Consider the following 14,294-nt stretch of genomic DNA (forward strand, 5'->3'; position numbering starts at 1 on the left):
CTTCTATCTCCCATAATATAGATAACTTTTCTGCTGGAAGCTGTTAGGCAAGATGATAACCCTTTATTTTTGTTTCTCCATATTACTTTGAGTTTGTATGGCTTTCTATTTTGAGAAAGTTTTTGACATCAGAAAACCTGAGGATCCATAAGTTTTTGTAGTGAGGTGGTCTTGCATATGTGATAATGAAATCGAGGAGCCATTGACTAGTTCAGAGTGAACTAAGATTTATAGCTATACATAAAGAGTCAACCAAATAACAATAAAAATCCAATTAAGATAAAGAGTCAACCAAATAACAATAAAAATCTAATTAAGATAAATAGCAGTGTTCATACTGCATGATGGTATATTCAAAAAAAATCTTGTACAGCATCAAAAGACAGAGAAGAGAATTATTTCAATGCAAAAGAGAAAGCTAGTCCCATTGTATATTTGACTAGGTGTTAGAAATTATGAATGCATATTGTAATTTCTTTATTACATCTTATAATATTTTTTCATTTTAGTCCCATTATAATATTTTAATAGAAAAAATACTTAAAAAAAATATAGCTATTAAAATCGACGGTCATTGTGTCGATTTTATTAAATCAAATATAACTATTAAAATCGACGGTTATTTTGTCGATTTTATTGAATTAAATATCGACAAAAGCGTTGCCAATTTTATATAATAATATCGACGGCCATGTTGTCGATTTTACTAAAATTCACAAACTCATATTATAGACGAAAATATTGTCGATTTTAGTAAGTGATGAGATAATTTGTAGAAAAACGAATTTCTAAAACACCTAAATCTCACCGGCAAGTGTACCGGGTCGCATCAAGTAATAATAACTCACGTGAGTGAGGTCGATCCCACAGGGATTGAAAGATTGAGCAATTTTAGTTTAGTGGTTGATTTAGTCAAGCGAATCAAGATTTGGTTGAGTGATTTGTAATTTGCAGAAACTAAATTGCATGAAAAGTAAAAGGGAAGAGGGGAAATTGCAGTAAAGGAAAGAGAAGGAAAGTAAATGTGCTGAATCTTAAAGATCAAGAAATTAAATGGCAGAAACTTATAACGCAAGAAATGTAAATTGCAGAATCTTAGAGTGCAAGAAATATAAATGGCTTGAATTATAAAGGGAATTGGGAGTGTGATTTGCAGAAATTAAACAAGGAACAGTAAAATTCAACAAACAGAAATGTAAAAGATGGATTCAATTAAACCGGATCGTAAATGAAAATGAAAATAAGCTTGGTGTAGCAACGAAACAAGGAAATTAAAATTGAAAGATGTAGATCTCAGGACTCAAGAGACTAGATAACCAAGTCTAGATCTCAATGCCTTCCTAGATCCAAATTCAGAATTCAATTGCAAGAAAAGTAAAGATCCAGCAATAGAAGAAAAGAAGTGAAATCGCAAATTCTCAATGATGCAGTAAATCAAAACAGAGAGATCTCAAGATGAGATTGAGACAGAATTTCCTCAATTCTTCAACCCAAGATTCAAGACAAGTGTAAATGAAACTTAAAACAAGAAAACTAAGAGGAAGAGAATTAAATTCTCCTTCCCCAACACTCAAAATCTCAAAATAACTTCTAACCAAAAGCTCTCCCAAAATCACTTAGTAAAAACCAAAACGGAAAAGCTCCCTAAAAACTCAAATTCTAAGCTATTTATACACTCTCTTCAAATGATCTTCAAGCCTTGAATTGGGCCTTTGCTCTTGATGGAATTGGGTTGACAAAAGCCTCTGTTGATTGCTCTTGGAGTTGGAGAGAAACCCATTTGTGAACCGGGCCATGAACCAGAAAAGCTTGAGTAAAAGTTTGAGGTCAAACTTTTACTCAAACTTTTCATATCAGCTAGCCTTCCTTGCTGCCATCCACGTTTGAGCCAAAGTTTGAGGTCAAACTTTGAGCCAAACGTGGATCCCTCTTGCATGCCTCTTGGGGTACTACTTTGCCCTCTTATCAAGTTGCCAATTTTATATCCACTATAGACTATTATATATGGTTGGAAAGCTCTGAACGTCAGCTTTCTAACCCAATTGGAATCACCTCAATTGGACATCTACAACTCAAGTTATTCTTGTTGGAAGTATACCCCTTCATGTTGTTGTGGCACCAACGTTTGCCTAAAAGCTTGAGGTCAATCGTTGGCGCAAGCTTTTGCTCTCCTGGGTGTTTTGTTGTGGCGCCAACGTTTGCCTAAAAGCTTGAGGTCAAACATTGGCGCAAGCTTTTGCTCTCCTGGGTGTTTTGTTGTGGCGCCAACGTTTGCCTAAAAGCTTGAGGGCAAACGTTGGCGCAAGCTTTTGCCCCTCCAGGGTGAATTCAATTCTTCCAAAAGTTTGAGCTAAAGTTTGAGGCAAGATTTTGCTCAAGCTTTTTGTTCTCTCCTGCTCCTTGCCATTTCTTCTTTCTTCAACCTTCTTCAAAGCTCTTTTCACCTATCATTAATCAACCAAGCACATCAAAGCTATGCTCAAAATCATGAGATTGTTATTCTTTCATAATATATGACAATTATAGCACAAAATCTCATGAGATTGCATTAATTTATCCATGGTTGATTAAATCAAAGGAAACATGAAATTCTACCCAATTGGCTTACTTATAGCTCAAGAAAGTGCATAAAATCAATTGAAAACAAAAGAAAAAGACTAGTGAAACTAGGCTAAGATGACTTGTCATCACAACACCAAACTTAAAGCTTGCTTGTCCCCAAGCAAGAAAGGAATTATGCTCAAAGGTTCTTTCAATTGAGATGGATTGAAGAATAACTTGTAATATCCTGTGAGTGAAGTGATTAAGTGATAGTGGGGTGAACTCTAAATTATATGCTCATGCAAGGGCTTCAGTGCTTACTAGTCCTTACATATTGGAAGTCTTAGGTCTTAGAACTTTCATCCAAATGATATCATGGAGATCTCTCTATAGGTAATCACCTTGAAGCAGCTTAGAGTTGCTGTGCTTTGGCCTTGACTCTAAGTGTCATGTCTCAAAGCGGCTCTTTAGATAAGCTTTCAATCAATACTCCTAAACCAGTTGGTTTTAAGGTATTAGGTGTTAAAGCACCCCTAAGGATTTACTTGCTCAAGCCTCTTTCTTTGACACAATTCGACCACAAGCATTTACTAGGATAACAACTCTTTGAGTTCTTGTTTCTTTCTTCTTCTCTGCCTAGTAATTGATGCTCAGAGCCTTGGGCCATGTTCTTTTTATTTTTGTATTTTCTTTATTTTCTTTTGTTTTGTTTGCTGCTTCTTGGATCAATAAATGTTTGAGAATCTCCACAACACTTCTTTGAACTCTATGTCCTGCCTATGAGCTCCCATGCAAGTTTTCATAAGCATGCAACCTCAATACATAATCATACAACTAGAACCACCACTTTTCCCAATCTTTTGCTTGCCTCAAAATTGTTTAATTCCTTAATCCTTCTTTTCAAAGAACTTTCATGTGATGCATTTTTGAAATATTGAGTGCAAACAAGTTTGGAGAGTATAGTGTTGTAAATGATCAAGCATTTTGATTATTGAATTGCAGAAAAACTATACTAGACAGAAGGACAGATAGGGGTATAATATCACTTTCAATCACAACAATATCTGATAATGAACAATACAACCTTTTGGAGTTTACTTGCTGTCCTCTTCCTCATCATCATTGCTGGTCTTCACATTCCTCTTTCACCTCTTTGATTGATGATGCTAAATCTTCCAAAAGTTTGTATGGTGCTCTGCAGTGATATTGAAAGTTGCTTGTTCCCCAAGCACTTGAAAAATGGTTAGCATGCATGAATTATTTGTGGGCCTTTGAACTTACTTTGGTGTGTGAACACCAAACTTAGTACCTTGCCAATGGTTCTCATGCATCAGATTAACCATGTGTGAAACTCTTTTTCTTTTTCAAAAGCAATAGAACTAAAAACTAGGAAACAGCAGAATAGTTAACTAGTTCGTCTAGATGCTTGAAGCTAGCATTATGCAGTAGGTGAGAATATATTTTATGATGAAATTTTGGTGAAACATCAAACTTAAAATCTGATGCCAGGGCATTTTGGCCAGTTTCACTGACCTTTTCTTTACTGTTTTTAAGGTAGTTTCATGCATTTTCTTAGGAAATAAGCTAGTTTTGGGTAGATATTCACTTACATCTTGATTCAAGCAAACATTGTGAACTTTGAATGATTTCATGAGAATTTTGCATGAATTATATGATAAATTGGATGATGCATGATCCCATGATTAAGAGCAAGACTTTGATGTACTTTGTTTGATTGATTTCAGGCCAAAAGAAGAAGAGAAGAAGCCACGTTAGTAGCTACGTTAGTTACACTAACGTGGAAGGAAGGAAAGCCACAACGTTAGCGAGAAAAGTTAGTGGCATTAACTTTGAAGAAAGGAAATGGAGCCAACGTTAGTGACACTTAACATTATCACTAACATTGGACCAAGCTCATAAGTGGGCACGTTAGTTGCCACGTTAACTTAGTTAACGTGGCCTCTAACGTTAAGAAGAAAGGGGGGAAGCCAACGTTAGTGACATTCAACATTATCACTAACGTTGGCCAAGTCACATTAAGCCACGTTAACTTCCACATTAACCTTGTTAATGTGGAAGCTAACGTGAGGAAACAAAGTGGTCGACAACGTTAGTGACACCAAACATTGTCACTAACGTTGGGATGAACACACACTATCCCCAAGATGCCACGTTAACTCCCACGTTAACCTAGTTAACGTGGAAGTTAACGTGAAGAAGAAGAAGTTGTTGACAACGTTAGTGACACCAAACATTTTCACTAACGTTGCCAACACAAGCCACAAAGAGCCACGTTAACTCCCACGTTAACTTAGTTAACGTGGTAGTTAACGTGGGCAAAAGTCCCACCTGGCAGCCTGACCATGCCTTCTTCAAACACGCATAACTTGAGCCACAAAGCTCCAAATGAAGTGATTCCAGTGGCATTGGAAAGTAGGATTCCAGATCTTTCCAAGTATATATGGCACTACATGGTTGACACTAAATTTGAGGGAGAAAACCTGCCCCAAAAGTGCAATGATGAACATGGTATTAGCCTGTATTTTGGCCAACTGACCTCTTCACCTTCCGAGAAGTATAACTCGAGTTGTAGAGCTCCAAATGATGCCCTTCCAAAGGCATTGGAAAGTAGACATCCAGGGCTTTCCAACAATATATAATAGTATGGGGTGGACACTAAGTTTGAGCTTCAGAAACAGGAAAATCGCTAGCATTATTGGCAATCAACATTTCCAGTAACGTTGGCATATATGCCAGCGACCATGTCCACTTCAAAGGAGCATAACTTGAGCTACAGAGGTCCAATTGAGGTGATTCCAGTTGCGTTAGAAAGCTGACATTTAGAGCTTTCCAACAATATATAATAATCTATAGTAGGAATGAAATTTGAGCACAAACAAGAGGCATCTTTTAAGCCCCAAAAACATCAACTGGGCAGCAAGTGCAACGTTAGCCACAATAACTTTAGCACTAACGCCACACTTGTAGCGTTAGTGTGGCTAACTTTAGCACTAACTTTAGCACCTGGGCCTCAACTTAACTCACTTCTCTCTCAAGTCCACTTCAAAGCTCAAGTAAGCAAGCCCACAATTGTCAACCAATCAAGACCACAAGAAGCATCTAGAATAGGAATTTTCATTTTATTGTAATTTACTTTTATTTTCATTTTGTAATTTAGGAGAGCCTATATAAAGGCCTTAGTTTTTACATTCAAAGCATTCTGGAATTCTGGAGAATTGAAGGAAGGGGGAGAGAGTGAAGACCAATTTGAACTTCTGTGAATTGGCACACTCCAAGGGGAGTGGGTCTTCGGACCCCTCCCCTCAACCACTCTTCTTCCTTTTCTCTTCTTTTCTTCCTTAGGAGTAGTTTCATTTTAGTTGTAATTTTTATTTATAAATTTTGAAGTTTTATTTTTAGTTTTTATCTTCATCTTTACTTTTCTGCACTTTCTTTCTTTTCTATTTTTGTAGAGCAATGACCAACTAACTCTTTACATTAGGTTAGAGAGCTCTATTGTGATTCAATGGATCAATTGTAGTTCTTATTCTTCTTCTTTCTTTTCTCTTGATTTTACTTGAAAGCTTTCGATCTTCATCTAATTGGATAGTTATCTTGGAAAAGAAACTATTCATACTTGGATCTCTTCTGAACCTTGGAAGAGGAATGAAGAGATCAAGCTAGAAATGCTTTCTCATGCTGGACCAAATTGGGTTTGGATGGATATGTGACTATAATCCTCTTAATGCTTGATTTGAGAAATGCATGTGGTATAATTAGTGACCATACTTCATCTCTTCTCATGAGCAATTGACCAAGGAATTGGCTATTGATCAAGATTTGAGAGATTGAATTACAAGGAATTGTAATTCGATCAATTAAGATTGCCAAGGAGATCAATGAGTGCATTGATTGAGGAAGAGATGAGAATGAACTTGATCCGGAGGATTGCAATATCTCTTGATCCCAATGTTCATTTATTTTTAGTTCTTATATTTACTTTTCTTGCCATTTTACTTTTCTACACTTTATTGCTTTCTTTAATTTTATGCCATTTACAATTCCTTGTTGCTTATCCCTCCAAATCTGAATCGTCTAACTAGGATAATCAATTAACTATTGATTGCTTAATCCGTTAATCTCTGTGGGATTCGACCTCACTCTTTTGTGAGTTATTACTTGACGACAATTCGGTATACTTGCCGAAGGGAAATTTGTTGAGAGACAAGTTTCCCGTGCATCAGAATCCTTCATTCTCCCTTAGATTGTTTTGGTGTGTAACACCAAACTTAGCTTCTTGCAACATAGATAAAACTAATTAATCTTTTTATTGAAATAGATATGAAAAAATAGTTACCTCCGGTTGGGTTGCCTCCCAACAAGCGCTCTTTTATTGTCACTAGCTTGACATTTTTCATCCTCGGATTATGGAAGTTGAGGCTTCTGTTGCCTTTGGTTTCCTCCTCTCACTATGGGCTTCCTTTCCTCTGTTTCTTTTTGTGGAATTCCTCTGTTGTGTCTTTCTTTGATGATTATTTCCTTTTCCATAGCCTTCTCACTTTCCTCCATAACTGCTTTCCCTTTCAACCCAGCAGCTTTTTCGCTGTTCTTTGGGTCATCTTCAGTGGCCTTTAGGACTATATTTGCCCTCCTCTTGCCCATTTCTGCAAGGTGTCTAGCTAGCTGTTCCATTTGCCTCTCAATTCTTCTGAGTGAGGCCTCTTGGTTCCTGCTTATCATCTCTTGATTTTTCCTTGCTTCTTCCTGCTCTATTATTATCATCTCTTGAACTTTCACGAACCTTTCCATCATCATTTCTAGAACATAGAGTCTTTGAAAGTTTGGAATTGGTCGTGGTTGTGTTAACTGTGATGGTTGATGAGAGTCATTTTGGGCAAGTTATGAGGTAGGATGGGGTTGGAAATGTGTGCATTGGGGTGGTGTGTGATGGTTGTTGTTGTGGGGGTGGTTTTTATGCTGGTTTTTGAGGTTGGGGTTGTTGTAGTTGAAATCCCTTGGTCTTTGATTTTGGTTTTCAACCCCCCTCCAGTTGGAATGAGTTCTCCAGGGTGGGTTGTACACATCATTCTGAGACCTGTGTTGGAGCATGCTAGAGGTACTGCTTGGAGAGTGTGACTGCTCATAACTTTGTTGCTCATGGTTAATTGCTCCAAAACCTTGTTCAGGTTGATTCCAACCGTATGAGTTTTGAGTTAGGTTGTATGCATGTACTACAGCATTTCGCAGCTCATTGATTTTTCTGACCATCATATCTAGGTGTTGTAGAGTCTGCTGATGCATCTGCTTGTTTTGGTTTATGACTGCACGGACACCTTCAATTTGCTTCTCTTGTGTGAATGGTTGCACTTCTGCCTCTGGTTTAACAATTTCCTGAGGTGGTTTCAACTTGGCTAGGAGTTCATTCATTAGTTCTTCCCATCCGATGATGTTTCCTTGTGGGAAAGCTTCAAACTATTGAGCAACGTCATTCATGGTGACTAGTGGGTGCTTTAAAGTATGGGTTACATTATCATCTAAGGTGGGGATATTGCTCCCCTGCTTACTGGAATTCGTTGAGTTCCCCTCCATGATCTGCACAATCACAAACAGTCTAAATGAAGATTGAATATACTCATACCAAAATATGGTCAGAGGGTTAGTTGACACAATATGTCAAATAGTTAATAGACTTGGAAGACCAATAGGGGAAAATTGTTTCTCTCGTATATTCAATAAGCACAAGCATGAGGATCACACAAAGCCAGAAAATACCAAGAAAACTTCACTCTATTGCTAAAGTGAAGTTTCAGTTAGCTCAGGCAAAAATTCAAACAGTTAGTGGGTTAGTAAAAAAAAAATAAAGAAACAGAAAAGAAAAAGTGCTTGATCTAGATCTCCACTTCACTTAATCATTGTCAATCTAATTAATCCCCGGCAATGGCGCCAAAAACTTGATGTGTAATTTCGGAAAACAAATTCCAAACACACAAATCTAACCGGCAAGTGTACCGGGTCGCATCAAGTAATAATAACTCACGTGAGTGAGGTCGATCCCAAAGGGATTGAAGGATTGAGAAATTTTAGTTTAGTGGTTGATTTAGTCAAGCGAATCAAGATTTGGTTGAGTGATTTGTAATTTGCAGAAACTAAATTGCATGAAAAGTAAAAGGGAAGAGGGGAAATTGCAGTAAAGGAAAGAGCAGAAAAGTAAATGTGCTGAATCTTAAAGATCAAGAAATTAAATGGCAGAAACTTATAACGCAAGAAATGTAAATTGCAGAATCTTAGAGTGCAAGAAATATAAATGGATTGAATTATAAAGGGAATTGGGAGTGTGATTTGCAGAAATTAAACAAGGAACAGTAAAATTCAACAAACAGAAATGCAAAAGATGGATTCAATTAAACCGGATCGTAAATGAAAATGAAAATAAGCTTGGTGTAGCAACGAAACAAGGAAATTAAAATTGAAAGATGTAGATCTCAGGACTTAAGAGACTAGATAACCAAGTCTAGATCTCAATGCCTTCCTAGATCCAAATTCAGAATTCAATTGCAAGAAAAGTAAAGATCCAGCAGTAGAAGAAAAGAAGTGAAATCGCAAATTCTCAATGATGCAGTAAATCAAAACAGAGAGATCTCAAGATGAGATTGAGACAGAATTTTCTCAATTCTTCAACCCAAGATTCAAGACAAGTTTAAATGAAATTTAAAACAAGAAAACTAAGAGGAAGAGAATTAAATTCTCCTTCCTCAACACTCAAAATCTCAAAATAACTTCTAACCAAAAGCTCTCCCAAAATAACTTAGTAAAAACCAAAACGGAAAAGCTCTCTAAAAACTCAAATTCTAAGCTATTTATACACTCTCTTCAAATGATCTTCAAGCCTTGAATTGGGCCTTTGCTCTTGATGGAATTACAAAAGCCTCTGTTGATTGCTCTTGGAGTTGGAGAGAAACCCATTTGTGAACCGGGCCATGAACCAGAAAAGCTTGAGTAAAAGTTTGAGGTCAAACTTTTACTCAAACTTTTCATATCAGCTATCCTTCCTTGCTGCCATCCACGTTTGAGCCAAAGTTTGAGGTCAAACTTTGAGCCAAACGTGGATCCCTCTTGCATGCCTCTTGGGGTACTACTTTTCCCTCTTGTCAAGTTGCCAATTTTATGTCCACTATAGACTATTATATATGGTTGGAAAGCTCTGAACGTCAGCTTTCTAACCCAATTGGAATCACCTCAATTGGACATCTACAACTCAAGTTATTCTTGTTGGAAGTATACCCCTTCATGTTGTTGTGCCGCCAACGTTTGCCTAAAAGCTTGAGGTCAAACGTTGGCGCAAGCTTTTGCTCTCCTGGGTGTTTTGTTGTGGCGCCAACGTTTGCCTAAAAGCTTGAGGGCAAACGTTGGCGCAAGCTTTTGCCCCTCCAGGGTGAATTCAATTCTTCCAAAAGTTTGAGCTAAAGTTTGAGGCAAGCTTTTGCTCAAGCTTTTTGTTCTCTCCTGCTCCTTGCCATTTCTTCTTTCTTCAACCTTCTTCAAAGCTCTTTTCACCTATCATTAATCAACCAAGCACATCAAAGCTATGCTCAAAATCATGAGATTGTTATTCTTTCATAATATATGACAATTATAGCACAAAATCTCATGAAATTGCATTAATTTATCCATGGTTGATTAAATCAAAGGAAACATGAAATTCTACCCAATTGGCTTATTTATGGCTCAAGAAAGTGCATAAAATCAATTGAAAACAAAAGAAAAAGACTAGTGAAACTAGGCTAAGATGACTTGTCATCAGTAAGAAGGTAAAATTTCCCACCTCATATTATCGACGGAAATACTGTCGATTTTATTAAATTATTATCGATGCTAAGCAAGCCGTCGATTTTATAGAATTTTGAAAAAATCGACAAGCTTAATAGCGACCACCACCGCCGTCCATTTTGCCGTCGATTTTTAATATTATCGACGGCCTAACCGTTGATTTTGCCGTCGATTTTAACGATATTTCTTGTAGTGTGCGTACGCGTGACAAACAGCACGTGCCTCACTAAATTAAAAACATTGAGGGCGATTTCTGTGCTGATTTCTGGCCCAGTTTCGAGCCCATTCTGCAGATTAAAGGCTGAGAGTGAAGGAAGGAAGAGGGGAATTCACATTAGACATTAGTTTTAGTTTTGAGAGAGATGTAGAATTCTAGAGAGAGAGACTCTTTCCTCTCTTTAGGTTTTAGGGATCTTTAGTTTTATTTCTTTTAGATCTAGATCTTAATCTTCTTTCAATTTAGTTTTCCGTTACCTTTATTTGTTTTAGCACTTTAGTTTATCTACTTCTCTTGTCAATTCCTTTATTTTGCCAATTTTAGTTTATGAACTCTCTTGTCAATTTCAATTATCTTTTAATGCTATTTTATATTTCCATGTCTTTTCATGTTTACCTTAGTTGCTATTGTTAATTTCTTGTTTATGTTAGTTATGACTTTTATTAATTCTTGAATTTTATGATGTTTCTCTTTATTGCATTCTAGGTGTTTGATGTAATGTTTCTTTTAGCTATAGAGTAGATTTTTCTATTCTTGGCTTGGGTTGGTGACTTAGGTGACCTTGAGTTGCTAATGTCCAAGTGATTGATAATTGGTGTCCATTGACACTAGCTTTCACTAATTCAATTAGTGAGTGGCTAGGACTTATGGATTAGGATTGATGAAGCTCATTTGACTTTCCTTCAATTATTAGAGGATGACTGATGAGTCCAATTCACACCCCCATTCAAAAAATGGTGAATCAGTTCTTTTGGCAAGCGCACCAAAATTATCGTCAAGTAATAACCCATAGTGGAGTGGGATCGTATCCACAGAGATTGGCAAATTTGAATAGTTTTAATCAATTGATGAACTAGTCAAGTGGAATAGATAAATTATGATTTGCAGAATTATAAATGGCATAAATGTAAATGGATAAAATGTAAAGGAAAGTAATAAAGTGCAGAAATGGAATTGCAGAATGTAAAAGCAAACTATAAAGAAAGTGGTAGATAAGAATGGGGAAATTCATTGAGATCAGGAGATGTTTTCTCTTTGGATCAATTTTAGCTTATATTCTCTTCAATCATGCAACTTATTGACCTCTTGGCAATCATGATTGATTGAGCCCCAATCCCTTGGTGACTCAATCTCTCATATCTTGATCAATAGCCAATTCCTTGGTCTAATTGTTCATGAAGAGAGATATGCTTGGTCCCTGATTATACCATACATCATCATAGGTCCAAGTAGAGGGAGGATTATATGTCATCATATCCAAACACCAAAACCCATATCCTACTCAAGTGTGAGAAGGGATTTCAAGCATAGTTTCATGTTTCCTTTCCCAAGGTTCCCATGAAACCCATTTTGCATTCAATCTCTTTCCCAAGATAATTGAACACTAAGCATTAGAAATGAAATTCCTTCTAGCAAATCAAAGAGAAGATGAAGAGAAGAAGAATTTCATTATCATCAATCCATTAAGTACAACAGAGCTCCCTCTCTCAATGAGAGGGAATTTAGCTACTCATAGCTCAAAGAAAAGTACTCCAAAGTAAAGAAGATGATGAAGTGTAAACGTGAATCCAAAACTAGTCTCTCTGACTGCTTAACCCCCTCTTCAGTACTTCTTGGGGGTATTTATACTACTCCTAGCTCTTAAAATAAAAGGATTACAAAAGTGAAAAAGGAAAATTACAATTTGGAAGGAAAAGAAACTCAATAAGCATGACTTCTCAGCTGGCGTGTGGCTGGCGCTTTAGTGGCGTGTCACGTGCTCCTTCAATTTTGGCTTGGCGTGCCATGCCCAGTCCCTCAAGTGGCACGCTCTTCATCAGTAACATCCCTGGCGTGCCACGCCTTCGAGCTCAAGTGGCACGCCCTGGGTCTTTTAATGCCCATGTAGTATGGCGTGCCACGCCTTCGAGCTTAAGTGGCACGCCCTAGCCTTTTTTCTCTTTTTCTTGCCTCTGAAGACTTGAACTAGCGTGGCACGCCCAGGGTATGGCGTGCCATGCCCTTGTTATACACTTGATCAAGCTCTCTGGAAAGTTGAACTAGCGTGGCACACCCAAGGTCTGGCGTGCCACGCCCTTTGTAGGCAAGTGATTCTTCTGTTTGGCATGCCACGCCACGAACTTCAAGTGGCACGCCCCAATGGCTCTTGCTTTCTGAATGACAATGGCGTGCCACGCCTGGGGTTCAAGTGGCATGCCTAAGTGAGGAATAGTGGGTGTCGTGCCACGCCCTTGACACCAAGTGGCACGCCCATGTGTTTGGCCTCCTTCATCCTCTCTAGAAACTTGTACCAGCGTGCCATGCCTAAAGGCTGGCGCGCCACGCCCATGATCTTGCCTTGGTTCCAGCAGCTGGCGTGCCACGCCCAGCACTCAAGCGGCACGCCATAGTTAGATTCTTGGACTGGCGTGCCACACCTTCGATACCAAGTGGCACGCCCAACCCTTGCTTTGGCCTCTTTGTGCATTGGCGTGCCATGCCTGGTCGCTCAAGTGGCACGCCTAAGTGAGATTGAGAGCCTGGCGTGCCACGCCTTCGACCTCAAGTGGCACGCCCAGACTTCATTGGCCTTCAGCCCCTCCTCTGGGATTTAGTACCAGCGTGCCACGCCATGCTGCTCAAGTGGCACGCCCATACATTTGTGGACTTCTCAAGCTAGGCGTGCCACGCCTTTGATACTAAGTGGCACGCCATATTGATGGTTCCTCCTGGAGTGATGAGCTGGCGTGCCACGCCCCTTTAGTGTCCTCCCTTTGTACTAGTGTGGCACGCTCAGGGTCTGGCATGCCACGCCCTTGTGAATGCTTGAGAATTCTCCTCTGGAATTTAGTACTGGCGTGCCATGCCCAGCTTCTGGCGTGGCACGCTAGTTTATTTTTGTGGTGCTTGCTCTAAGTGGCACGCCTGTTTCACACGCCCAGCTTCTTTGTTGCTTTCTTCTCATTTTTGATGTCTTTTTCACCTGAAATTCAGCACAACTCATCTCAAAGCAATGTACCATAATATTCATCAAATAATGCATGAATTGCAATAATCAAATGAGATTTATGCTCTTTTATGGTCCTCTTTATGCAAGAAAGATGGTAGATGATGCAAGTCATCACAATACCAAACTTAAGCTTTGCTTATCCCAAGCAAATCAATGTGAGTAGGCCTTTTATAAATTGAGACCTTGGCCTTTGAATGGATGCAACATAACTAAGGGTAGGATTAAGTGTTCAACACATGTATGAATGTTTGAATGTCATAAAGAACTCTTAGATCTTTGAGGGTTCTTTCAAGTATAAGCTTCAGGGGTCCTTTCTATTGATTGTCACCTTGAAGTAGTAAGAGTTGTTTCGCTTTCTTTTTGGTTGTGCTTTTCTTGACCACTACTCTAAGTGTTTTGTCTCAAGACAACCCTTTAATTAGGCTTTCAATTAGCACTCCCAAACCAGTTGGTTTTAGGGTACTAGATGTTGAAGCACCCCTAAGAATTTACTTACCTAGGTCTCTTCTTGACACATCTTCACCACTAGCATCTACTAAGATCTTTAACTTTTTTTTTGAGCTTTTTAATGTTTCTATCTCATCCTAGTAGTTAATGTTCAGAGCCTTGGGTCTTTGTTGCTTACTACTTCTTGGTTCTATGGATATTCAAGGAGCACCCCTTAACCTTTTCTTGTTATACCTTCTAAGACTAGTTACTTTCCATGACTCATTTTCTTTT

This window comes from Arachis hypogaea, chromosome 15, assembly GCF_003086295.3.
Source record: "Arachis hypogaea cultivar Tifrunner chromosome 15, arahy.Tifrunner.gnm2.J5K5, whole genome shotgun sequence".
In the NCBI taxonomy this organism is placed as follows: Eukaryota; Viridiplantae; Streptophyta; class Magnoliopsida; order Fabales; family Fabaceae; genus Arachis; species Arachis hypogaea.